This window comes from Leptonotus elevatus, chromosome 4 (assembly GCF_054856555.1).
Source record: "Leptonotus elevatus isolate MCC_2025b chromosome 4, RoL_Lele_1.0, whole genome shotgun sequence".
NCBI lineage: Eukaryota > Metazoa > Chordata > Actinopteri > Syngnathiformes > Syngnathidae > Leptonotus > Leptonotus elevatus.
Genome location: NC_141242.1, coordinates 4,335,377 through 4,352,493, shown reverse-complemented (window position 1 = coordinate 4,352,493; position 17,117 = coordinate 4,335,377). Strand labels below are relative to the sequence as shown.

The 17,117-nt window shown below is 39.8% G+C and overlaps 1 long non-coding RNA gene and 1 pseudogene across 1 annotated transcript; both read right to left on the bottom strand.

The window, feature by feature from the left end:
* Window positions 1–402: 402 nt before the first annotated feature.
* On the bottom strand, window positions 403–8,463 carry LOC147175063 (uncharacterized). The gene is made up of 3 exons (XR_015094643.1): window positions 8,321–8,463; window positions 6,592–6,665; window positions 403–579 (listed from the first exon to the last, which is right to left on the bottom strand). It is a non-coding gene; the product is annotated as an uncharacterized LOC147175063 (long non-coding RNA).
* A 5,536-nt stretch (window positions 8,464–13,999) lies between these two features.
* The window catches only part of LOC147175062 (arg8-vasotocin receptor pseudogene), a 3,918-nt pseudogene continuing 800 nt past the window's right edge, over window positions 14,000–17,117 (bottom strand).

Below are 17,117 nucleotides of genomic sequence, written 5' to 3'. Positions count from 1 at the left end.
ACCACGTGACGACGAATTCTTCATCACGCGCCGTTCGTAAAACTCCAAAACACATGTTCGTAACTTTGTAAAGCGTCGGACCTGCTGGATAGTGTTTTGAAGTGTCATTTATATTTGTGACCAGCAGGAGTCACCCGTGTACACAGAATAAACCGTGACGCGCAAACGCACACACAGTGCCCCAAAAAGTATTTCCTGACACTTTCCCACATTTTGCTATGATTATTTTACCTCTGTATGCCAAACAAATATTTAGTGAGTTACTTTATTATCAATAAAAATTGGAATATTTTAATCACTTTGACATGAAGTATAGGCTATTGAGGACAATTTCTTCCCCTTTCAATTTGATTCATTTTGACCTGTAAAATATCAAAAGATGTGTTGAATACTTTTTTTGTAGGTGCCATAAACACATGATGATATAGGTGTTGATAGGGATTGAAAATCCAGTCCAATCATAAGCTTTTGTGCTGGGGCGGTTCATGGTGGTCTGCAGCTCCGCAGGAGCGTTATGGCCTCTTCCGGCTTTTGTAGAGCGCAACACCTTCATCCCCATAAACTTTACCGAGGGCTCCCCTGTGGAAAGGGCATAAAAAGTCACATTCATGCAGTATATAGCTGTCAATAAAAGCTGCGGGGGGTCAGAATACAGTTTAAAAATAAAGCTCTCCAAGACTGCGATTGGAACTGTGATTGTGTGTATGCTATTCATTTTTATTGAATGTTCAAAAAAAAATAATACAATAAAAATGATTAATGACTGTTTTTGCACATAGAAGTCGGGGCTGTTTATTAACGACAGATGGAGAGATAGCAGATGGCGCAAGCCTTTATTTGTGCATTTGATTTTTTATATTATTTCTTTTGAACATGAAAACAAACAAAATATTCAATAGAAAATTAACACTTGCCACAAATTCATGTTTAAATAGGAGTGGGAAGGAATCCAGATGCCCGTCCTTGCCCCGGTTCTGTTAATTTATATGCTTATTCTACGTCAATTTTAACACTACTACGACGAATGATAACAATAAACAACAACATCCAACCTGGAGCCTATCCCAGTTGACTTTGCATGAGAGAAGCTGCTCATCCAGGAATGCCATTACACCAGACCTAGAGGGGGGTGTGGGCGGGGGGGCCGTTGTCCAATTAGAAATCTGTGTGGCCCTAGTTAAGCTCCTAAATGACCTTATTTAGTTTAAAATATAGCTATAAATTATATTCTAAGACAACCATGTATTGGTCACACAATACAAATAAATAATAATAATAATAATAGCTAATAATAAAATTGTGGACTACAGTGGTCTCCCCCCCCCCCAAAATGTTTTTTTTTTTTTTACTAATTTTATTTTAATTCAGGGTGAACAATTGAAAATGTGTATTAGAGGTTGCATTTCAATGGCTGTCAATTTTATGAAGATTTTTGGGGGATAGGGACTGGGTCGTTTCTATAGTTTTAAGGTGAAATATCACCATTCACCACTAGATGGCAGACATGGCTTTTAAAAACATGCAACTGTGTCATGCAGAACATTTGGATCAGTTCAGAATCAATATGTATCTCATGACACGATAAGCCCTAAAACATTTAAATTAAATATATTCTAAACATCAGATGCTAATTGTTAAATTAATTACCGTAATGTGCTCAGATCGCTACAGACATGTTTTGCCTTTCAAAGTTGGCTGTAAAAAGATTTGCTCTGACCAACCAATCAAAGGACAAAAGAAAATGCTGATGTCATTAAGGGACAAGCCCCGTGAGGATGAATTTGAAATCGGAACAATTGACCAACACGAATGATTGTAAAGGTCGTTTGCAGATTAGATTAACGTGTGTCGGAATGTAGAGGGTGAAATCCGGTTGGAGGTCAGCGCTTCTGAGACAGAGAAGTCTCTAGTCGTGGTCTACTTAGCAAGTGGTCTGTTCTCCCCACGCACAGCAATATTTCATACATAGCTGACACTTTGGTCCTGACATTTAATTAATCAATTAAAAATTAATCGCCGTATAATAAGCCTCATCATTTGCATATGTTAGACGGTAACAGCTGCGAGATGGCCAGAACAAAAGCAGGCGGCATGGATGAAATCCTATCGGACTTTGATAGCGAGGGGCGGCTAGCCTCCAATTAGCAATTTGTTATTTTGAAAGGGTTAATTTTGCTTGATCCACAGACATGAACGGGGTAAAACAATTACGGCAACTTGTGATTAATGATTGCCCACGCAGGAAAGGTAACGTGTGCTTGGTTTCTAGGCAACAGGTGCTACTGTGACCTCATTTTTTGGTAGCTGGGCTTTGTTGCGCGGAAATAATGCGAATAAATCAGTCTGATACAAAGTACACGTGCGATGTTTTATCAGTAAATACTTGGAGTTGAAGAGCATCGTTTGCATTACATATAAGCAAGGGTGAAAAAATGCACTGTACATTCTGTGCTTCGGACCCATAGATGATTGCAGTGGAGATGACATCTTTGTGTCTAAACCAATAAAAATGCATAATTTGGATGATGTCAACACTTCTGGTTCATGATTGGATCCGAGCTAACCAATCACAATCGCAAGTTGATTTGCATGATGTTCACGTTAAAAATGCTACATACAAGCTTGGTAAGTTTACAACACGTTTGCAGCCATATTATCCTGGCGTCCACTTTAAAAAATAAAAACATGAGATCACCCCTCAAAAAATGTCGATGTTTTTATGTGGGGAAAAAAAAGAAGAGTCAAAATCAGTAAAAAATAAATAAATAAATGAAAAATTTGCCCAGCAGAAAGAAAATGTGGGTCTGAAGGGGTTAAACAAGTTGTAATTCATTACTTTATTAATAAAATATTTAATATCGTTTCTATTAATAAATTATATTTAAATTATTATTTTATTAAATAATTGTTATAATAAAACTAGTTGTAATACAATTTATAATGACAAATAAATACTTATTATTTACAGGGATTATTTTACGTTTTACATAAATATTTTAACTTTTTCTTTTTAACCACGCAATTAACTGTTCTTGAAAAATCACTATTTCGCTTTTGTTTGTTTAGAAAAAAAACATATTAATTAATTAATATCCCATCCCGTAATACTATAACAATAACCTTAAAAAATATATATATACAACTTTCTTCTTGTAAAATTACAACTTTTATCTGGTAGCGTTGGAAAAAAAAAAAATCTTGTTTTATCCAAAATCTAATCTCGTGTGGTCAACTTCCATCATGCTGTTTCCATTATTTCCTGTGGGACAAATTACGTGATGAAAAACCAAACAAATCACATGGGTGGACCAACGTTATTGGAAAATGTTGACAAATGTCTCTCGTAATGGTAACAGAAGTGGCCAACAAACACACAATTCAACTTTTGCAAAGGGAAACAACACTTTCACTGAGATTTGAACCCCAGACCACAGACATTTAAGGTGGAAATTCTACCGTGGTGTCATATTAGAGAAATCGTTTCAGAATAAACATACTAATCGAGAAATTAAGGAAAATGTTGACACGTTTATTGTGGAATAAGTAAAGAAGCAGGCTTGTAGTTTTGTAATCCTGCCATCAAACAAATAAAACCTAAAATAAGCTAATTACATACTGCAAGAAAACATCAGTCCTCTCCAAAGTCAAAGAGTGAGTATTAAATTGTAATTTGATATGTTAAAAATAAATAAATAAATAAAGCAAGGCTAATTTACACTGCTAAGCAACAAGCTTCAACAAACACTGAAGACATTTACCAGATACGCGCAAACTGATGGCTATTATTATGTCTTACATCACATTATGTGGGCAGAGTTTTGAAATCAGGAGAAGAATATGTTATTTTAAAAAGGCGGTATGGTTTCCCTCACTTGTGGGCATATATAAACATGTGCTTAATGGCTAAAGATAACATTCCTAAAATAGAGCCCTGGTGGATCCCTAATTACTTTTGCGTCCCCCCCCCCCCCCCCCTATTGTTGAATTCTAAGCAACATATTTACAGAGCCACCTTATCGACGCGCTTTCCATACGAGGGAACACAGAAATAAACCAACTCTCTCGCTCGCGCCTTCCTCGGAGTCCCAACCGGATTCGCAGGCTACGCTTTTCCGAGAATCTCTCGTCTGTTCACAGCACGACATCACGCAGCAAAGGCAAAGCAAATGTGTGATTCATTATGTTTTGATGTGACGTTTTAATCTTTCATAAAGGCTGTAAATCAAGCATAGTCGTGGCTGAACTTCTAAGGGAATTAGCTTCCCCAGGCGAGGGATGCTAGTCCAGCGTTTTAATGCATGCCCTTTTACATTTTCTTTGAAGGGTGGGAAATGTTGCACTGTTATCGCCAACCGTGTTGAGTGACATTCCGTGATGTTATCAGGATGAAGCTGCATGATCAACCAAACTTCGGCTGAACGGTGAACAGCGACATTGCGCTAATGCTAGCATTCTGGAACATAATGTTGGATATACAAAAATGGATGAATGACCCTTTATGATAGTTTAAGTATACTTTTTTTTTGTGACAATGTTAGACTTAATTATATTATATAGACCGATGGTTACGGAAATGTGCAAAAATATGCATCGCGCGAATTACATCAGTTTTGTCCCGACTACTCCAGTGAACCAGCAGCTATTCCAGATTTGCCATTCAAGAATTCACATATTTATTGATGTGTTTTAACTTCTTCTTAATCATTTTTGGATTTGCAGTAATCGGTGTTTCAGTATGGGATTGCTATATTGTTGATTTTCTTTGCGTTTATATTACCTTTGAAATAAAAGTTGGGCAATTATTCAATCTTGAGATACTGGTTGATAAATGGAACTTTTTGTTATTTTTTCTTTTCCTTTTTTTTTTTAAACATCAACAAAAATCAGCTTTGTGATGGAAATTTCCTGGTAATGTTCGAATTTTTTCATGATCATTTATTTAAATTATTTGCTCCGTGTATAAATTTCCCACATTTTAGTTACATACAACGCTGAAACCAACCAACAAGTGTTTTTTTTTGTTGTTTTGATGTTTTTAGTTTTAGTAATCTCTTGATTTTAACATTTTGAATAGGAATGAGATATTTCAAATAAAGTCCCCATTTTATAACCCCCCCCCCCCCCCCCCCCCCGAGACAACGTGCCACCCCACTACAAAAATCCCATCTCGTCTAATTCTCTTGACTGATGTGTGTTTTTGGTGCAATTGTTTGTTTGGTGTTTTGTGTGTACGTGTGTCAGTTTGCGTGAAGGAAAAAATACTTGTGCAAATGACTTCAATAGTAATGAAGAAATGCCTGCTATTTGGAACGTGGGAAGAGAACAATGGCAGGGAAGGAAAAGGAGTTGGGGGGGGGGGGGGATGCATGTCATGGAGCAGCACATTCAACCCTCATCTGCTAAAAAAATGACTTCCACATGTACTGACTCCACAGAAGCGATTAGTCTTATTTATCCGAATAAAAACAACACGTGGCCTAGCGAAAGAACAGAATGTATGAAGAGCTTGCGACCAAGGAGTGCCAGCTGCAGACACAATTGTCCAAACTTCCCGTGAAAAACAGGGAAGTTCTTTAAGTGCTCTTGTTGTCCTTATTGTTGTTAGCAGCCAGGCATCCGTTTGGAAGGGGGTGATTATTTGATACCCACATTCAATAATACAGTACACTACAACCACGATCACTACTATGAACAATAACATTTATTCATTTATTCATTTTTTTTATTTTAGGGGTGTCAAAATTAGTGTGTTAATTTTGAGTTAATTTAAAGTTCCTTTGTAGAACTTTAGGTGATTAATGACCGCGCCTTACTTGGAAAGCCTGTACTGGGTGGAAATCCAGTCGCAACGCAGCAGACACGCCCACGGGCAAAATTTTGCAGTAATAAAATTTTATAATCATAATGCATACATTGGTGGAGACTGGGGTCAAGTTGTATTTTACAATTTAAAAATGTGAATAATTTAATAATAATAATAATCATGTTTAAGATTGGATAGCTCCTAATGTAAGAAAATGTCACCAACGTCTTACAAATGCAATTATGCCATCTAGTGGCAGAAAAATAACCTAAAAACAAATCATTATTCCACTAAAACATGTATTTTATGATAACAAGAGTATGAAAACTTTCCTCAATTGAATAACTAACAAATGGCAATTATATCAAAACCTGTTGCTTTTTGTGCTTGGCGGAGGTAGCAAAACCAAATTGAAAGCTCAGACTGGATAAACAGCGTTCAATACCCTTGCTCCAGGGCAACTCCCAAAGTCTTTGACATGCAAACTGGCATCCATCTCAACAGATACCAACTTCCCTATTTCCTTTTGAGTTTTTTTACTATTTGATGTAAAACTTTACCTCTCTGTTCAGTCAAATTCTTATTGAGTAAAAGTGTGTTGCCCGGGGGAGAGGGGGGGGGGGGGTGTTGCCAAGACCAATGCTAATATAGAAGACATCTTTATTGCCTGAGACGCGCCTCATCCTTGTGCACATGCTGTTTCGCTGGCTTCAGATCAATTGTGCGTCTTTGTTCAATCCCTCCATTTCATCCTCCGCCTTCGTCGGTCCGGAGAGAAAAACACTCACCGTGATCAGAACAAGTCGGGAGCCCTCCGCAGACGAGGAATGCGACACGTTTCCTCATCTCGGCTGTGTCTCGCCTGTGCGGGCGAGAACAAAGTGACATGGATTTTGTGATTGATTGTGCTTCCTTTAGGGATTCATTCAAGTTTTTAAGGACACCAAGTTAAAAACAATAAAATAAGATTAAAAAAACTGACTTATTTTATTTTTTTTTTCAACTGGAAGTCAACTTTAAACATTTCTTGACAATAATATGTTATATGTGAACTCACTATTCTAAACACGACATTCTGATTGATATTACATTTGTGGGAAATCCAGTCGTTTTTATCCATCTCAGGGGGCGGCCATTTTGCCACTCGCTGTTGACTGAAGATGACATCAATGTTGCTCAGGCAACAACCAATCAGAGCTCACCTGTTTTCTGAAGCTGTGCTGTGATTGGTTGCTACCTGAAACCTGAGCGACATTCATGTCATCTTCAATCGAGTTTACACATTTTTGACCAATCTTAAGTGTTGAAAATGGCTTGCACTCTTTTTTTATTTATTTTTTTATTTATTTATTATTATTATTTTTTTCAAGAGCTCAGTATTGTTCATTCGGAAATGTCATCATCATTGCTCTTTTATTATTATTATTATTATTTTTTTTTTATATATATATATATATATATATTTTTTTTTTTTTTGTGTGTGTGTGTGTGTGTGGGTGAGTATGTGTATGTGCTTGCACTCTTTAATAAATATAACAATAATGCTTGACCAAACGCGCCATTTTAGGGGTCTAATGAAAATTTTGGATTTTGGTGGTACAAGGGTTCCGCTCGATGTTTTGTTTGTATTGTTTTTCAGACATTCAGTTTGTATGATGCTTTCAATGGCGTCTTCTTTCTGCGGCGTCTCCTTCCACCTCTTTTGAGTTTATTTGAGTTCAACTAGTTGTTTGTTCACGTTGATCTTTTGTCATCGTTTATTTGCAATCATTAGCTTAGTTTTGTTTCTCGTGCTTACCACGTTCCCTTGGTTCAATAAATGATGTTCGATTGCTTTATTTTTTGTTGAGTCTGCTTTGGGGTCCAAAATCCGTCCATGACACTCTTGTGAGTAAATTAAGACAGGATCGTCATTATCCATCCATTATTTAGAGTCGGGGCGTCAGCTTAAAAGCAGGGAAGCCCAGAATTCCATCTCTCCAGCCACTTTTTGTTGCATCCATGATCTTGTTCTTTTAGCATTTCACTATACAGAATACCCACTTTTTTTTTGGGGTGAGATTTTCGTTTGGTTTGGTAAATGCGCCTTTACTCAAAAGTTGGGAAACACTGGCGTTAATGTAGCACCAGTACTTAACACTTAAAAGTAAATGCAACACTATAATGGCTTCCTTGTATATTTTCCCAAGCGTCTCCCCCCCGGGACTCACTGTTATTTCCCCCTGCGGAGGAGCTCCATCGCAGACTTCTGAGGTATTTGCTCAGTCGAGACGTTGACTGATGACCTGATTCCACATCACGTTTTCGCGCGGCTGCCGTGCTCCTCCTTCTTAATGACTAGCATGCCTAGCAATATGCTGAGCGCCTGCTAGGCTGGAAATTCCAGATATGTCCGTCAAGCTTACAGACAACCCCCCCCCCCCCCCCCTCCCATAATACCCAGAGTAGCCACATGATCCCTGATAGCAGGCCTGCTGATTGTTTCACAGCTCTCAATGAGCACTTTTTTTTGCTTACCGTGTGGCTCGTCATGTTCCCATTCCTTATAAAGACTGAATCCCCGTCTCGTATAGGGCTACCCCCGCAGCGCTCGGGCGATGTGTTGTGCAGCCAGATGACGGAAGACGAGGATCAGAAGGGATGAAAGCGCCGCACGACCTGCCAGGGGCAAATTGGTTGCAGCTAACTGATGTGCCGTGATTGCTATTTAGTAGAAATGTGCTGTTTCCAACGAGTTACTGATGTCTTTTGTGGAAGGTCTGGAGCAGAGCTCAGACCCAGTGCTTCCCAACCTTTACTGAGCCGGCCGAGCCTTGGCAGGAGAGAAATAACACTGTGCACTGCCAAAACAAAAAATGTCTCAAAAAGTATATACTGCACTTATGATTCTTTTGTATGAATGACAACAGGTGGATGCACAGGTTAACTCTTCTGACAAATAGTGGCGTAACATTTAATTATGTCTGTGCGCTATTTTTTTTTCTTTTTTAGACGTTGCACAGACACAAGCTTGTTACCAAAATAAAACCGGAGTAATAAAAAAAATAAAAAAATAAAAATAAAAATAAAAAAATAAAAGAGCAATGATGATGACATTTCCGAATGAACAATACTGAGCTCTTAAAAAAAAAAAAAAAAAACAGAGTAATCAAAGGAAGCCATGTCCTGAAGTTTCTTGATCCTGACAATATCCGGAATTGCCAGAATGATTTCACCGCAAAGAATTCACTCCCAATACACACATTTGAAAAACGAGGTGAGGTTTTGGAGCCCAAAAAGAGGAAGACGACACAGCTTGAGGGCCTTCATTTTGTGTCCTGGCTCTGAATAATAAACATCGGTTAAAGCCTTTCCATTGGATCTCATTACTTGGTCCAAGTGTATCTAATGAAGGTCCAGGGAAGCCAACCGCCAGCAGGAAAATATACAACACGAGCAGACTGAATTGTTACTCCAAAGTCACATTTCTATTAAGCAAAGAAAACAAGGTATTGTCCTCCAAATGAAACAAAAATAAAAGATTTCACGTTGTCTTACCTTTTGTGGTTTTGTTGTTGCTCTGCTGCAAGGAAATGGCAGGGGGAAACAATTAAGTGGGTGACCACTGCGTGATAATACATATTTATGTATTCATAGTACATATTTACCTTGGGGTGGAAAAAGCAAACAGTGTAAACAAGATAGTCTGGCAAAATGAGACTTCCCAAAAGTTAGCTTGAGGTAAACACATAGCAATTTTGGACGTTTTACAGGGGAAGTCAACCCAAAAACTTTCCTTATTATATGTTGTGGGGCCCCCCCACTAATCTAAACACAGCAATCTGGTTATCGTTGTGGTTGTGGAATATGCGTTAAACGGCAAAAGTCACCCGTTTTTATCCATCTTCTTTTATCCATATCCAGCGGCGGAAAATCACATCACAGTTGCTCAGGGCTCAAGCTGCATTCGAGGAAAGTGGGAAGTCGGACATATCCCACTTGGAATCTTCCAGTTTTGACCTCAAAGCGTTGGAAGCGAATGTAAACAATAAAGATGGCTGATTCCGATCAATTGTTTGTTGTTGTGGTTAAGAAAGTCAGTCGAAATCACGTTGGGTCACGTAAAGTTACTTTTTTCGAATAACTCAATTACCGGTAATGTTATCATAAATAAATACAGGGTTTATCCCCCAGAAAAGTTGCTAAGCTTGGTAGTCCGAAAAAATTTCCGCAATTATTATTTGACGTTGACGTCCAAGTGTGCACAAGGCTCAAAATGTTTTTTTTCTTTTTCGGAGTACTTTTGCATATCAAAGACTTTATTTGAGGAGCTAATTTCTAATGTTGTGGATCTTTTTAGTGTGCATTTTTGCAGGTTCATTCCAGGGACATAAAGCAAGGGTTTTATTCAATAATAGTATTTTTTGTTGTTGTTGAAAAAAGACAAAATAACAAACAAACAATTATCTTTCTTTTTTTATATCTATAATTAACACTTTTTATTTCTTTAATTCACATTGTGTAAAGCAGCAAACGGTATTTTCTTGTATAGAAGCAAAGATTAAGATTGTATGTAATGTCATTTTGAGAATATTTACTATGCAGATCTCAAAACACTTTAGCCTGGAGAGGGGGGGGGGGCAAGAAAACCCTGAAAATAGATGAAAATGTTCATCGTGTAAATTATGTTTTGCCATTCACAGTCTTTATCTCTACGAGATTCGCCATTGTCCAGTGACGTCACGTTTGAACCAGTTGGTGAAGTTGGGGTCCTTTTTTTTGCCCGACTTTGCAACTTGGTTTCCGAATTAAAAGGGGACGTTCTCGTGCATACTTCCTGGTATGAAGTTGGAAAAAGTCCCATTTCCCACCTTCCTCGAATGCTTCCTCAGGTAACAACCAATCATAGCTCAGCTTCATAACATGGGTGAACAAAATGGCCGCCCCCTGCTCTTGTCGTGTAGTAAACATATATGCATAGACAATCCCAGTCAACCTCCTTCTCTAGATCTTTTAAAGCTACTTGCTACTTGGCTAACTCAAGAGGGAAAATGCTCCAATTTGGCCTGATTGTTTAAATGCGTGTAACTATGCGTGTAAATCAACACCAACGGCTAAGCGGGACTCGAATCATCAAGACGTGTAAAGCTTCCCGATGAACGCTTTGGTGAAGCTGTTGGGGGGGGTTACTAGGCAACGAGTAACACCCATCACCGCCACATTGGACGAGCCCGCAAACCATTACTACTAAACTACTAGGTGTGTTAGATTGTAGAAAGTCAATTGAGTGCCATCTAATAATAATAATATATAATAATGACCGAGTACAATGGTTGGGAATCATTGATCTATTGAGGGAGAAACATTATCGTACCGTTGTTATAAAAGACAAAACAGCAGTGTGACATTATGTTTTAACATAAGCTTCGCTTGTTAGATGCTGTGTGAAGGCCTGCGAGCGTGTCCAGCCTCTCGGCCTCCAGTGCCTTCCGCAGCAATGTGCAATCAAAGGTCAAAGTGTGTCGTAATGACATACCTCAGTTAACATTTGGGACTTGCTCAGAGGCGCCGAGAAATTGCGCCATGATTGCCGTCTGCGACTTGAATGTGAAAGCAAGAAGCCAAGTGTGAGTTTGACACTTATATTTGCAAGATATTCACATGTGCAATACACAGGCATATATTTACATATATTTACATATATTTACTCGTATTTACAGTTTAATCAGTGTTTCCCACACCATGTTAATACTTGGGCGGGCAACCCAAGTAAACTGGCCACCACCCAAGTCGATTTCAAGAAATAATTTTTTTTTAAACGCATATATATATATATATATATATATATATATATATATATATATATATATATAACATTAGTTCGCCTTCACTCACTTGTGGATAATGAGGTTAGAGAAGACACAGGTAGTAGGACTGAGAATCAAACCCCCCCCCCCCCCCCCCCCCCCGGAGTCCACCCATCAGAGTCCACCCACCCAAGTAGATTTCAAATCTGTGGGAAACACTGTTAATAATAAGTGCTATTCATACAATGGGCGGGTACAGTACTGTGCAGGAGTCTTATGTCACCAACAGCAAGCTTTATTAGAGTCACTATGGCAACGAAGGAACTGTCACATGGAAGACTGAACATGTACTGTATGTTGCTTCTATTAAGTAACATTTAGTACCACTGTTTTCTGTCCGTCGGTATTGAATTCTATTTTTTTTTTCATTCCCATAAGGTTGATACGACTCTCAGCCAGTGTCACAGAACAAATTGTGGTCATCGTTTTTATTTATTTTTGCCACTTTTGTGAATATTTGTGCCTTGGCAGAGGTCTGTTCTCTACTGGGTAAGATTCTGCTTAAAAGGGAAGTACACACAATTTTTTTTAAAAAACAATAATATGTTCTATGCAGCCCCACTAGTCTAAATATGGTATTCTTGTTAATATTGCTTTAGAGGAATATGAGTTAAGCAGCAAAATGCAGCCGTTTTTTTATCCATCTCAGGTGGCAGCCATTTTGCCACTTGCTGTCGACTGAAGATGCCATCAATGTTGCTCAGGTCTCAGGTAACAACCAATCACAGCGCAGCAGAAAACAGGGGAGCTCTGATTGATTGGTGCCTGAGACCTGAGTAACATTGATGTCATCTTCAGTCGACAGCAAGTGGCAAAATGGCCGCCCCCTGAGATGGATCAAAACAGCTGGATTTTGCTTCATAACTCATATAGCTCCCTTAGTTGCACTTAATAGCCACAGATAAGTGGTTTTCTTTATTTAGTGCTTCTTGCCAAACAACAAATCCATCATGAAAACTGGAGCAAAACACAGATACAAACATAACAATTAGCAAGATTTAACTTAAACAAAAGTATTGACAGACACAAAATAAACGAACCTCCTTGGCTGTGTGCAATGTCCAAAAAGGGAACTAGGCTTGTTTTCTTTCTTCGTTCTTTTATTTCTCCCTGATAAACTCAACATCTTGCTGTGTCTTAATGATACATTCATACTCTCCTTCCTGAGCTCTTCCTCTACAGCGCCCCCTCTGGTGTGGGTGGCAACAAACACCCAAAAGCAAAGAAAACAAAATGAACAAAAAGGACAATGTGGCAGTTACAACTCATATTCCAAAAAATGTAATATTAATCAAAATGTCATGTTTTGAGGAGTGAGGTCACATATAACATATTATTGCCAAGAAATGTTTACGGTTGACTTCCACTTTAATATGCTCATCATAACATTGAAAAATTAACATTTCTAATTGTGTTCTTAGGACTTTTGCACAGTACTGTACAGTACACATGTTGAAAAAAAAAAATAATCCCAACACTAAGCACATTTAACAGCGTTGCACGCCACATTAATGTGCAGGAAATTGTATACATCCGAAGCGTAAACAAAGCCACCACCCAGCCAGTCATCAGCGCAGGATGCCAGGAGAGAATAAAGCTGACGTGGTGTGCGAGGAATGTGTGAGCCTCTGCCGAGGAGGCCACGGGAGGGATGCGCGGGGGTCAGGTCAAAAGGTGTGCCGGCCCCCGTCCCCCCGCATCCAATCATCTCGACGAACGTTTTGGCATTTTCAAAGGGCTTCGGGACGCTTGAAGCCAGATGAGAACCGCCCTCGCGGGAGTCGCGCAAGCGAGTACACGATATGAAACAGGACCTTCGGCAAAATCCAAAAAACGTGTGCGAGGTGTAAATCAAAAGGGGGACATCAGTCAAACGGTTTCTTCATATGATCAACACAGGAAAAAGGAAGTCAGAAGAGGACGGCTGATCATTAAGAAGGATGACGTGGCTTCTTCGCTGTACAGGCCAAAAGTTCTCTTCAACACCACGGGGCTTCCGTAGAGGTTTTATCTTTGTAAACACGTTGACAGGAAAAAGGGGGTTGGGTTGCCCTGCACTGCTATGAGATAGAATCACCACCGAAAGAGAATGGAATTCAAATTTTTCTATATACGAAAACCAGAACATGCAATATACCCTTAGAGGTTGCGTGCGAATGCTGAGAGGCTATCGATCACAGAACTAAATCGCCAAATAAAGAAGTCTGTGAGCAATAACGAGCTTTAAGGCAATGCCATGACATCATTGCCACTGCCTCACTATCTCAACTTTTTTGCTTTTTTAAGAACCCCCCCCCCCCCCTTCCCCCCTCCCCCTTGGAACAAGTAAATTAATAACTAACACGTTCAGAACAAATTTATATATCATACATTATTACAGTTTCAATTGGCATTTAAAAGTCCAAAATTGGAAAAGTGACTAGTTACTTTGGTAGCAGTTTTTTTAATTTCACAAAAAAAAATGGCAGGTGACAAGCTAATATCACAAATCACATTTAGGCTTTTGAGCCATTTTAATATTTTTGTCATTTTGACCTGGGACTACAATTGAAACATGAAGAATTGTTTTCATCCATCCATCCATTTTCTGTACCGCTTGTTCTCACAAGGGCCGCAGGGGTTGCTGGAGCCTATCCCAGCTGGCTTCGGGCAGTAGGCGGGGTACACCCTGAACTGGTTGCCAGCCAATCGCAGGGCACACAGAGACGAACAACCATACTCACAATCACACCTATGGACAATTTGGAGTGTCCAATTCACCTGCCATGCATGTTTTTGGAATGTGGGAGGAAACCGGAGTACCCGGAGAAAACCCACGCAAGCACGGGGAGAACATGCAAACTCCACCAGGAAGGCCGAAGCCCGGACTTGATCTCACAACCTTTGCACTGGGAGGCGGTCGTGCTAACCAGTCAGCCACCGTGTTGGTTTAAAAAAAAAAATAACAGAAAAAGTCCTTCTTAAATAGGGGGGCGGCAATGCCGTGCGTGTGACCTCAGGAAACTTTTGTTGTTGTTGGTTAACTAAAATAAAGTGTAATTGCACATCCACTACAGTAGGTGGCAGTGGCGTCCTCATTGTCAGAGAGTGTGCAAGGAGTATTAGCTTCTCTGCAGAGGAGTACCTACAACATTTTTATAGACAAATGATGCTATTTATAGTTGCGGCAGAGAGCTGGGGGGTTACGAAATATTTTCTTCTTCCAGGCGTAAGAAAAAATAAAGTGTAATTAAAAAAGCACTGGCTCAGGCAGAAGCAGTTGAAGTATTAGTTTGGCGCCACCTGGTGGAATCTTGATGATACTGTTAGGATTTAATGTACTTTTTTGTTCTATTTAAGTGAAACTGAAAGTACGTTTTTAATTCATTTCTAATTAGGGCTGTCAAAGTTAAAGCATTAACTAATTCAATAATCACAAAAAATTATTGCATTGATCATGTATTAACGCAGCTTAATCACACTATTAATTTTGACCGCAGACGATCCTTTGGTGGTTACGTTAAAGGTAGCACAGGTTGTGTTTGAGCAATAAACATAACTACACGCATTAAAGTAAAGTATTTAATAAATATTTGCGTATGACATTCAGAATATTTATTCATGTCAAACTATCATCCCCCCCCCCCATTTTAAACTATGCAAGTAACTAAGTGATTATAAAAATAGGAGGATGAGCGCGTGCAGTGGATCAAAAAATGTTGAAGCTGTACGAATGACATTAAATGTCGAAAGAATTGACACATAACTGGTGCTCTTTACATTTGGTGGGCATAAAATATATATTTTTAATCCAGCGATTAATCGCGATTAATCAGAACTCTAAGACGTGATTCCTCTCTAAGCTCTATTTCTATTATAGCTACGAGCCAGTGTAGTCGACTTTGCTGACAATCTGCATTTATTCTCATTCCTGTCTGTGTAACGTTCACAAACTGCACATTTTGTTTGCCCCACGTGTGATGTCATATCAGTTTGTACTCAGTCAGCCTCGTGTGTTTAAATACTGACTACGGTTGTTGTTGTTCATAGTTGTGAGTACGCAAGTGTGGCGTTCATGCTTTATGATCCTCTCCGCTTTAAATGCTCTGCCGCTATCTTGAGGCATCAATTCGTAATTATTCAACCTTTTTGGGGGGCAAGGCTATAGTCAATTTTCCCTGTTGTGGCAGGGCTCAGTCCCGGTCCCCTGAATAGCGGGAGATGACATCTCTCAGCATTCACACAAATAATAAGAAAAGTTGTTTGTTACGATGCACGTCGACAGCATTATCGGAGATGCCGAATGTGCATTTCGCTGCGTTCACACGAAGCCGAGAGAATGCCTTTGCTTTTCCGGCATACTCTCTTGAACTTTCATGCGATGCAGCCAGATTCAACGGAACAATGTAAAAGGTGATGGCCCCCCGTGGAGAGTATGTCAGTATGTCACCATAGTACATCAGTTATTAGTCCTGTCTTTTTGTTTCGTATCCCCCTGATGATTGCCTCCAAAATCCCTGCGAGCCTTTGAGACAAATGTAAGCGCGCACAATCCAGGCGGAACATCGTTTTTTTTTTTTTTTAGAGTGTCCTTATTTTCCACTCACCCCGATTGAATGTGCTGCGCATGTTTGTGTACCTTCCAATTTTGATTCCACAGGCCAGTAAACAGTTGCCAGGCAGCGAGTTCATTCAGCCTGAGCGGACGATTTGGGGTAGTTGTCCAGCTCCCTGCAGTTGCCGGAGCTGCCGGTGGGGCTCCGATTGGTGGCTTTGGTGAGCAGCGTGGTTCTGCGCAGGCTGCTGTCCGAGTCCTCCTTGCGGAAGTCGGCGTTCAATCGCCGGCAGCAGGGCAGGCAGTGCACGAAGTCCTGCAGCAGGTGGCCGCTGAAGATCATGTAGATCCAGGGGTTGCAACAGCTGTTCAGGCTGGCCAGCAGCGCCGTCAGCGTCACCGCTGTGTTCTCAGAATCTGCAAGAGGGAAATAAATGTCGATGCACTTAATTGGCGCGTGAGGCTCGGCCCGTCTTGAGTTGAATTTCTATGGGTGGTGGAACGGGGGGGGGGGGGGGGGGGGGGGCAATAACAGCTACGCAGCTATAAGGTGCATAAACAGTGTTTAGGAAACATTTAACACTTAGGCTACAAAAATAGTATTGTAGCGTTGGCGAAATAACGAGACCAAGTGTGGAGCTAACAACTCTTTCAAGTTATACAGTCGGTCGTACCTGCACGGGAACATAACAGCTCAATAACTCGCGTAGCTTCAACAAGTCTGTCCGTACGCGATGCCTTCACGGCCTGTCCAGACCATCGGAAACTACTCGACCTGTGACCCACCCACAAGGGTTGCTACAGTATTCTGCTCAGCAGATCCACAATTAGACTAATTCATGCTTGAAATGCAAATGTTAAATGAAGGTTTTATGAACTATCTTTTTAAACACATAATTATAGGACATTCACAACATTGATATAGTCATACAAA